Raw genomic sequence first — 9,769 nt, forward strand, 5'->3', positions numbered from 1 at the left:
TTTATTTTACTTGGTACCAAGGAGAGAGAGAGGGCTAGTCTCCACCAGCTCCTGACTTTACTTTCCTGTTACAATAGTGTATTTTATACAGTTCAGCATAGTAACAGCAGACTTAGATAGATAGATAGATAGATAGATAGATAGTTAGATAGATAGACAGATAGATAGATAGATAGATAGATAGATACTTTATTCATCCCCATGGGGAAATTCAACTTTTTTTCCAATGTCCCATACACTTGTTGTAGCAAAACTAATTACATACAATACTTAACTCAGTAAAAAATATGATATGCATCTAAAACACTATCTCAAAAAGCATTAATAATAGCTTTTAAAAAGTTTTTAAGTCCTGGCGGTTGAATTGTAAAGCCTAATGGCATTGGGGAGTATTGACCTCTTCATCCTGTCTGAGGAGCATTGCATCGATAGTAACCTGTCGCTGAAACTGCTTCTCTGTCTCTGGATGGTGCTATGTAGAGGATGTTCAGAGTTTTCCATAATTGACCGTAGCCTACTCAGCGCCCTTCGCTCAGCTACCGATGTTCAACTCTCCAGCACTTTGCCCACGACAAAGCCCGCCTTCCTTACCAGCTTATTAAGACGTGAGGCGTCCCTCTTCTTAATGCTTCCTCCCCAACACGCCACCACAAAGAAGAGGGCGCTCTCCACAACTGACCTATAGAACATCTTCAGCATCTCACTACAGACATTGAATGACGCCAACCTCCTAAGGAAGTATAGTCGACTCTGTGCCTTCCTGCACAAGGCATCTGTGTTGGCAGTCCAGTCTAGCTTCTCATCTAACTGTACTCCCAGATACTTGTAGGTCTTAACCTGCTCCACACATTCTCCATTAATGATCACTGGCTCCATATGAGGCCTAGATCTCCTAAAGTCCACCACCATCTCCTTGGTCTTGGTGATATTGAGACGCAGGTAGTTTGAGTTGCACCATATCACAAAGTCCTGTATCAGTTTCCTATACTCCTCCTCCTGTCCATTCCTGACACACCCCACTATGGCCGTGTCATCAGCGAACTTCTGCACATGGCAGGACTCCGATATATTAGGCTTATAGTAATATATCCAAACATTGTATAGAAACATTACCACACTGTAACAATATGTTACCATTCACTAAACAAAAGCTTAGAGAGACAGGAGTAGTTACAAGCTGTGCACGTTAGTTTCTATTTCTGTGGTCCCAGCAGACTAGACTCGAAACTTATCTCCCAAGAGTTAGCGCATCCTATTTTCTATCTGCATGCAAGGGACTTTGCTTTGCAGTGTCCATTGTCCCTAGTCAAGGAGCTAATTAACCCTTTTACTCCACACTCGTACATTACAGAGTCACCACTTGTGTCACCGTGCCACTCTTACATTAAAGTGCCATCCCCACATTTCTGTGTAACACCTACATTATAGCATCACTCCTACATTACCCTGTCACCAACTACGTTACCGTCCCACCCCTACGATACAACATCACTCCTACATTACAGTGTCACTCTTACATTACCTTTTTTCATACAAAATGTCATTACAAATTCAGTGTTATATATCAAAACAGTGCAAAACAGTGACTTACACAATTACGTCACTACAAAAAGAAAATACACATTAAAACAAAATGTTTCCATCCTATCAATGATGGCAATTGCACCCCGCGGAGCCTGACAGACTCAGAACGCCTCCATGGTCGCAATGGACTGCACGTGTTCCTTTTCAATATTTACCCGGGCACGAAAATACCCATATACATCGCCAGGCAGTCTACCCGGGCAGATCCTCCCGCCACCCGTTTCCAAAACCTACTGATGGCTGTTTTCGCCATCCCCAGGAACAAGTTGACAAGGACATCCTCAGCCCTCATTGCCCCCTTCCTTACTGGATGACAGTATATAAATAGGGTGTGGCTAAAATGCAAACTGAAGGTGAGAAGCAGCCCATGCAAATACGCTATTAGGGGGCAAATTGGGGCTGCAGCATGTACATGTGGTGCCCGGTCTCCTCCAGTCCGCACAAGTGACAAACGGCTGGGAGATCCGTGTGGAAAGTTATTACAAAGCACCGCCAGATGCAACAGCCTCCAGCCCAGATCCCCAAGGTGAATGGGAAGAACTCCCTCGTAAAGGGACTTCCATTAGGGACCTCCTAACCTCCAGCCGCGGTGACGTGACGGGACGGTGTCGGGACGGTGAACAAGGGCTAGGAAGTGGCGGGTGTGTAGCAGCAGCCCATAGAGTTACCTCCTACTTGCATCCCTGAATGCAATTGTGGGTGTCGAGGGGAGACGGCTCAAGTTGTGTGGTCTCGGCTCTCGGATAAGATTGCGGGGCATGGGCCAGACAAGCAGCTCAGCCTGAGTTGTTCCACACAACTCAGCCGCACCGACATCCGTTGAGATAGGGCAAGGGTCAGCCAGGGCTCCACCCTCTGCCAGAGGAGCGTATTTCCGGCCTGAGGCAAAAATGTTCCAGACTCTCAGTATGTCTTGATAGAAGCCGGGCAGACTCCGCAAAGCAGCATGGTTGACGCCCGCCGGTGGTGGCCGCATATCTTCGTGAAGTCAACAGCCCCTCCGTGGGAATAAAGTTGCCAAAACGTGCCACCTGGGAGGGTGCTTGGCATATTGAAATCTCTAAAGCGGAGAGCTGCTAGTCGCGTACGTACGCTCACCAGCGACTGTCTGCCTTCTCCCACTGGGAGACTCAAACTGCTGCAGAGACCCAGTGCTTCCTGTTACCTCAGAAGAAGTCCACTAACTTCCTCTGCATTCTCGCGACAAAGGGGCAGGAGGGGCCAAGGTGACCATCTGGTACCACAACAGGGAGGCTACCAGCTGGTTTATGACCACCACCCTGCCTCGATAGGAAAGCACCCTGAGAAGGCTTGACTAGCGACCCAGCCGGGCCATGACTTTCGTCTCCAGGTCCTGCCAGTTCGCCAGCCAGGTCTCAACAGAAGGTCTCAGGTAGACTCCCAGATAGAAGACGTCTGGTGCTCCAATCAAAAGCTCTCATCTCCTCCGGCAGGGACTCCACCTGCCACTGACCCACTAAGAATCCAGAACATTTCGCCTAGTTGATCCTAGAGGAGGATGCCGCTGAGAAAGCTTCTTGGCACTCGCACATCCTCTGCAGGTCACTAACCAGGCACTCTGCCGCAGAGTATAGGAGCGGAACCCAGGCCACAAAGTGTTGTCCAAGCCCAAAGGTCTGCAGAGTGCCCAGCAGGAAACTATGGTCTACCCAGTCAAATGTCTTCTCCCGGTCAAGAGAAAGAAACACTTCCGGGGACCAAGTTTCCTCGAACAGATGGACCTGGTCCCGTACTAAGTGGACATTGTGCTGGATAGAGCAGCCCGGGACTGTGTAAGATTGGTCAGGATGGATCACCTGTCTCATTACCGAACCAAGACAGTTGGCCATTGCCCGTGAAAAGACCTTGTAGTCCATGCACAACAGGGGGCCCGGACACCAGTTCTTTAGCAGGCAGAGGTCTCCCTTCTTGGGCAGTAGAACCACGACAGCTCTCCGCCATGAGAGAGGCATTTTGCCCGGTGACTAGTCTCTCCCCTAGGACATCCCAGACAGCCGGAAGGAGCAAAGATTTCACCATCTCTTTCTCCAGGCGACCCAGAACGCTCGGAACGAATCCCAGAATCAGCTGTCCTCCAGCAGCCGGTTGTTAAAATGTCAATTCCCGGATTCCACCCGGGGGTGCAGAGGAGTAAATTCCAACCACACAAGGTGATGATCCGAGCATGACACCGGCCGCATGGAGGATGCTGACACACGGGAGATCTTAGTCCGAGAGATATACAGGCGGTCTATCCGGGAATTTCCCCCTCTAGATCTTCTCGAGAAGGCGCTAGATTCGGGGTGAACATTCCGCCAGCTGTCCACCGAGTCAAAGGAGCCAGCTAGCTCTCCACCATGAAAGGGACATCTCCCTGGTGGCTAGGCTCTCCCCAAGGACAAGGCTGTAACCAACCCCTTGGACATCCCTGAAAGCCTGATAACACTCGACACTCAGTCCATCTAAGCCAGGGGATTTACCCCTCCGGAGTTTCCGAAGGGCAGTAGACAGCGCCTCCTGAGTCAGAGGAGCGTCCAGACGCACTGCGTCCTCTGGGCTGACCTTGGGCAAATCTTTCCAGACCTCATTGCACGCCTCTGCATTTGACCGAGCTGGTGAGAATAAGGACCGATAGAATGAGCGGACTTCTTGTGATTTCGCCAGGGTCAGTGATGGAGGAGCAATCAGCAGCCAGTACCTCCATTAGCTGCTTTTGAACTCCCCGCCACTTCTCCAACGAGTAGAAGAAGGGTGAGCCACGGTCCAAATCCTGCAGCATTTGGATCCGTGTCCTCGTGCACGCACCTCGGCACTGCTGGAGCTGGAGATGCCTTAGTGTATCCTTATTCTCTTGGTATTCCTGAAATGGAAACTGGTCCCCAGCCTTCAGACCAAGACGGGACTCTCGGGCAAGCAACGCTCTCTCAAGCCGCTCAATCTCACAGCCCCGCATCTTTCTCGACATAAAATCCGGATGCATCCCACCAAAGCCGGAGGGAGCAAAACCCTCTCCATCTCTCTCCGTGTAACCCAGAACGCTCAAAGTAAATCCAGTAACCGGCTGTCCTCCAGTAGCCAGCTGTTAAAATGCCAATACCTGGATCCCACCCGAGGGTGCAGAGAAGTAAATTCCATCCACTCAAGGTGATGAACCGAGCATGACATTTCTACATGGAGGACGCCGACACGCGGGAGATGTAAGCCCGAGAGATATACAGGCGGTCTGTCCCAGAACCTCCCCCTCTTGATATTCTCGAGAAGGCGCTAGAGTCGGGGTGAAGATTCTGCCAGTTGTCCACCAAGTCAAAGAATCCGACTATCTCCCTTAACCTTTTCACCGATGCTGGGTCCCGCTGGAGGCCAGAGCGGTCCTCCACCTCGAGTGTACAGTTGAAATCTCCCCCGAGGATGACGCAGTCCCCAGGATCGATGGAACTCAGCAGAGTGGACAGCTAACAGAATAGGCGCGTCTGCAGCTTCCCACACCTCAGAGCATGTACATTGATAAAATGCAGAGGTACATCATCCAGGCGCACGGCCAGGTGGAGCAGACGGCCGGGCACGACATCTCGGACTCTTACGTTTTCCGGCTGGAAGGTTGGGACCAGTAGGATCCCCACCCTGCTAGAGTTGGTGCTGAGGTGGCTCATGTATATCCCTCCCTGCCACTCCAGGAGCCAAGCGGACTCGTAGCCTCGGGTTGGTATGCGTTTCTTTCCGGAAACTCACCGCATATTTCCCATCCCTGAGGACTGAGAGATTGCTATATCTGCGGAGAGAACCCCTGCTACCGTTTACATTTATACTAGCTATGGAAAGCTTCATGTCGGGAGCACATTAGGCCTCAGCACCGGAAACCTTGCCAGTGAGAACGAAGGCATCCTCAACCACACTACCCACCCACCCACCCCCCCCCAAAAAAAAAAAGTAAGAATACGTATTGCTTTCCTGGTCCGAGTGGTGCCAGCGCCACTCTGTTACCCATAATCTCCCGAAGGAGCGAAGCTGCCTCCCAGTCTGATGTCTCTCACCAGGTCATCCATGAAGGATTTCAGCAGTCATTCCCCGACACAGCGTTCTTCTTCCTCTTCTGTCTGAAGATGACTCGCAGGGACTTCACCAGTCTCGGCATGTTAGACCAGCGAAGCGAGACTAGTTTCGGCCGATGCTTTGCACCCTCAGAGTTGAGAATGAACTCTCTAATTTCCTCCACAGGTATCAACGGGGATTCCTCAGGAGGGGTGAGGATGTCCATTGTCTCGCTATCAAAGGAGTCTCCCTCCAACCCCTCACTACAAATAGATCCTCCACCTTCCTCCCCGTGTGTTTTAATAAGTGGCTGCACTTGTAACCCACACTGCCAGCGATGTAACTCACTCATATCTGCCCACTCCACCACTGCATTAGTCTTATCCACAGTTTCAAAAATGGGGGGATAATCCCCAGGGACTCCCTACAGGCCATCAGTTTATGGGATCGGCATGCAGAGTATAATACACTCTCCATGAGACAGGTATGAGGGGAATCCCAGCATCTCCGGTCCTAGGGATCCACCGGCAGCCTAATGCTCAGTGTGAGAGAGCTTGGTCTCCTCTCCGCTTGCATTATTTGATACACTTGCCTCCAGGGAGGCACTAAATACTAAGTCCTGGGTGGTGGCTCTAGGGCTGTCGCAGTTGCGCAAACAGGGCTAAATCTAGCTTTCTGCACAAACACACCAACTACCACAGGACTGGTGGCTACTTCTGGGGATTCAGGGTTAGAGCCAATCTCCACCCGGATTCCCACATCTTCCTGGGAATCCCCCGCATCTACCTTCCCTGCCCTCTTGGGGACCGTCCCCTTCTCCTTTTCAAGCCGGAGGAGCACACAGTTGCGGGATTCACCGATGGGGCAGCACTCTTTGCTTCCATCACCCGTCCACCTGCGCAGTTCCCCGAGCCTTCCGCTCCACTTCAGGGTAAATGGGTGTTTGCTCTATGGTCTCGGGGGCCGACCTTTTAGAGTGTTTGAATTTCTTCTTCGCTTTCTTGCTCTGCACAGGCTCCACCCCTTCCCCCGACTGAACCTCCCTGCACGTAGCCAAAAAATCTCCCACATGAACCACAGGGGCAGAAGCAGGAACTGAAACAGACTTAAGTATAGGGACAGGGGTAGGAGCAGGGGCAGGCGCAGAAATAAGATCAGGGGCAGAGGTAGCTGGGGCACTGGTGCCCGAAGTGGACTCCCTCGAGTTTCGTGTGTTAGGACAGTCGCTCTGAAATTGCCCCACCTCCCTGCACGCATGGCACCGTGGGTGCTCAGAGCTCCAGTACAGCTAATGGTCTACCCCCCTTGTGTCGGACAGTAAACCGACCCTCAAGGTCGTCCTCCCGTTCCAGCTGCATGAACACTTGACGCCGGGAAGAGATTACGTTGCGGAGGGTGCGCCTCTTAAATTTGTGTATTATGGCAGTCATGTCTGACCTTACTTGTCCCAAGCGAGCTAATGGGGGAAGCACGTCTTCGTTGGGGTTGAAAGGCTTAACGTGACCGAAGACGATTTGTTGCGTGGAAGCTGTCACCAACTCCATCTGTAAAAAGATGTTTTCCCCCGTGATCCCCCTGCTAAGAGCCCGGCGCACTAACTCCAGACAAAACACTGCCTTCCCCAACTCTTTCTCGGTCGGCAAAATAACACCTTTCTCAACCAGGTTCTCCATGGCCTCCGCCCACTTTTACGGAGTAATTCCAGGACGCAAAATACTTTGCACCCCGCGTTCCTCTTTCACCGGCCGAAACAGGGCATTGTCCAAAGCTAGAGAGGCAGCCGCCTTTGCATAACTCCCCGAAGGCCTGCGACTCTCTGGAGACTGGTCTGGCATGCTGGCACTATATCCGAATCGAGAAATATACGGCGGTCACGAGGAAATCTGCAGATGCTGGAAAGTCAAGCAACACACACAAAATGCTGATGGAATGCAGCAGGCCAGGCAGCATCTATAGGAGGAAGCAGAGTTGATGTTTTGGGCCGAGACCGTTAGACCTGACGAAGGGTCTCGGCCCGAAACGTCGACAGTTCTTCTTCCTATAGATGCTGCCTGGCCTGCGGCAGTACACCAGCATTTTGTGAATATACGGCGGTGCCGGTTATAAAGTCCTAGAGCAGGTAGAGTAACTGGCCGGAAAAGTTTGTACTCGACAGTACCTTGCTGGCTTGGCACCAGAAATTCCCACACCAGAAAAGGCTCCGTCAGTCCTGAAGAACTCGCAGGCGTGAGAGGTCGAGACGTCTCAACAGATGATCTGGTACGCAGGTTGGAGACACTGTCTTGCCAACAAATGCCAAAGACGGAGCGAATGGCGCGCATGTGAAATTTCTCCAGTTGTTTCATGTATCGTCGGTGCAGAGTCCAGGTCTCATATCCATATAGGAGAGAAAGTATGACCACAGCTCTGTACACTTTCAGCTTTGTGGAGATGCGGACGTTGTGTTTATTGAGCACTCTGGTACGCAGCCTCCCCAGAGCCTGGCTGGCCTTGTTGATGCTGGAGTCAATTTCTTTGTTCAAAGACCTATCACTCGAGATGATGCTTCCCAAGTATTTGAAGCTGTTTACATTTGCCAGCTGGGTGTCATCAACAGTGATTTTTGGTTTTATGGGGTTGGTGCTTGGCACGGACTGGTGAAGTACCTCAGTCTTGTTCAGGCTGATAGTCAGGCCAAAGGGCGTAGCAGCATCAGAGAATTTGTTCAGCATCAACTGTACATCACTGTCTTTGTCCGCCAAGAGCGCACAGTCATCAGCAAAGAGGGTTTCTTGAATCACTGTACGGAGTCACTTCGTCCGAGCGTTCAAGCAGCGAAGGTCAAAGAAAGAGCCATCCAATCGGTACTTGATGTACACTCCCTCCTTCAGACCCTGGACAGCATGTGACAACATGCAAGTGAAGAACAGATTGAACAGGACTGCGGCTAGTACACAGCCCTGCTTCACCCCATTGGAAATGGCAAATGCAGCTGACGTATCACCACTGCAAAGGACCTGTCCTATCATTCCGTCCTGGAGCAGTGGAATCATCCTCACGAATTTCCTCGGGCATCCGTAACATCTCAGGATGATCAAGAGAGCCTCCCTGCTTACAGTGTCAGATGCCTTTGTCAGGTCAATGACGGCAGAGTAAAAAGGCTTGTTCTGCTCGATGCACTTCTCCTGGACTTGCCTCATGGCAAATATCATGACTACTGTACTCCGTTCTGGCCGAAAGCCACAGTGCGCCTCCGGGAGGTTCATTTCCGAGACAGTGACAAAACTGTTCAGGAAAATGTGGGCAAAAATCTTGCCTGTGATGGACAGCAGTGAGATACCCCGGTAGTTTCCGCGGTCTGATTTCCTTACCTTGTTTTTGTAGAGAGCCACGATGAGGGCATCGCGGAAGTCGTCAGGCATCACCTCTGTGATCCAGATGCCTTCGAGAATGTCTTGGAACGCCTGTAAGGCGTTTGGGCCTTTGTAGATCTCGGCAGGAATGCCATCCTGCCCTGTTGCCTTATTTGATTTCATCTGCGAGATCGCTTTCCTGATCTCATCAGTAGAGAGCGGCAGGTCCAGGTAATTCAGGACTGGCTGCTGAGGGATCTGCTGTAAGAATCAGGATCAGCTGTGTACAGGTGTAGAGGTGATGCATAGACACTGACAATGGAAATATACAGGGACTTGCTGACAGGAAAGCGGAACTTCATGATACGTTCATCTATTCCAGCGGGTAGAGTAGGGATGCTTTTCAGCAGAGCAGTTTTGATTGCAAAACCTACTCCGTGGATCCTATCGTCAGTTTGTGGTTTCCCTTTCCAAAAACATGTACATCCATTCACTGCTTTCTGTAATGAACCCTCGTCTCCAGCCTGGTCTCACTGAGTGCAGCGACGTCAATGCGATAACGGCGAAGTTCGGCCGCTAGAAGTGCTGTTCGTTTTTCAGGCCTTGCCACCTTGTCTCTATCCAGCAAAGTGCGGACGTTCCAGGCTCCAAAAATGAGTTTTCTTTGATTTATTTTTCTTGATGCAGGACTGCTAAGGAGATGATCCGCCAGCCGTGGTTAGCTAGCCAGATATTGTGGGGCAGGCAATGTTTAAGGTACCTTTTCTAGCCCCCTCCCTCCCGAGGGTGGGCAGCGCTGTGCTAAAACGGGCTGCCCAGTCGCC

The sequence above is a fragment of the Hemitrygon akajei genome, chromosome 7 (genome assembly GCF_048418815.1).
Source record: "Hemitrygon akajei chromosome 7, sHemAka1.3, whole genome shotgun sequence".
In the NCBI taxonomy this organism is placed as follows: Eukaryota; Metazoa; Chordata; class Chondrichthyes; order Myliobatiformes; family Dasyatidae; genus Hemitrygon; species Hemitrygon akajei.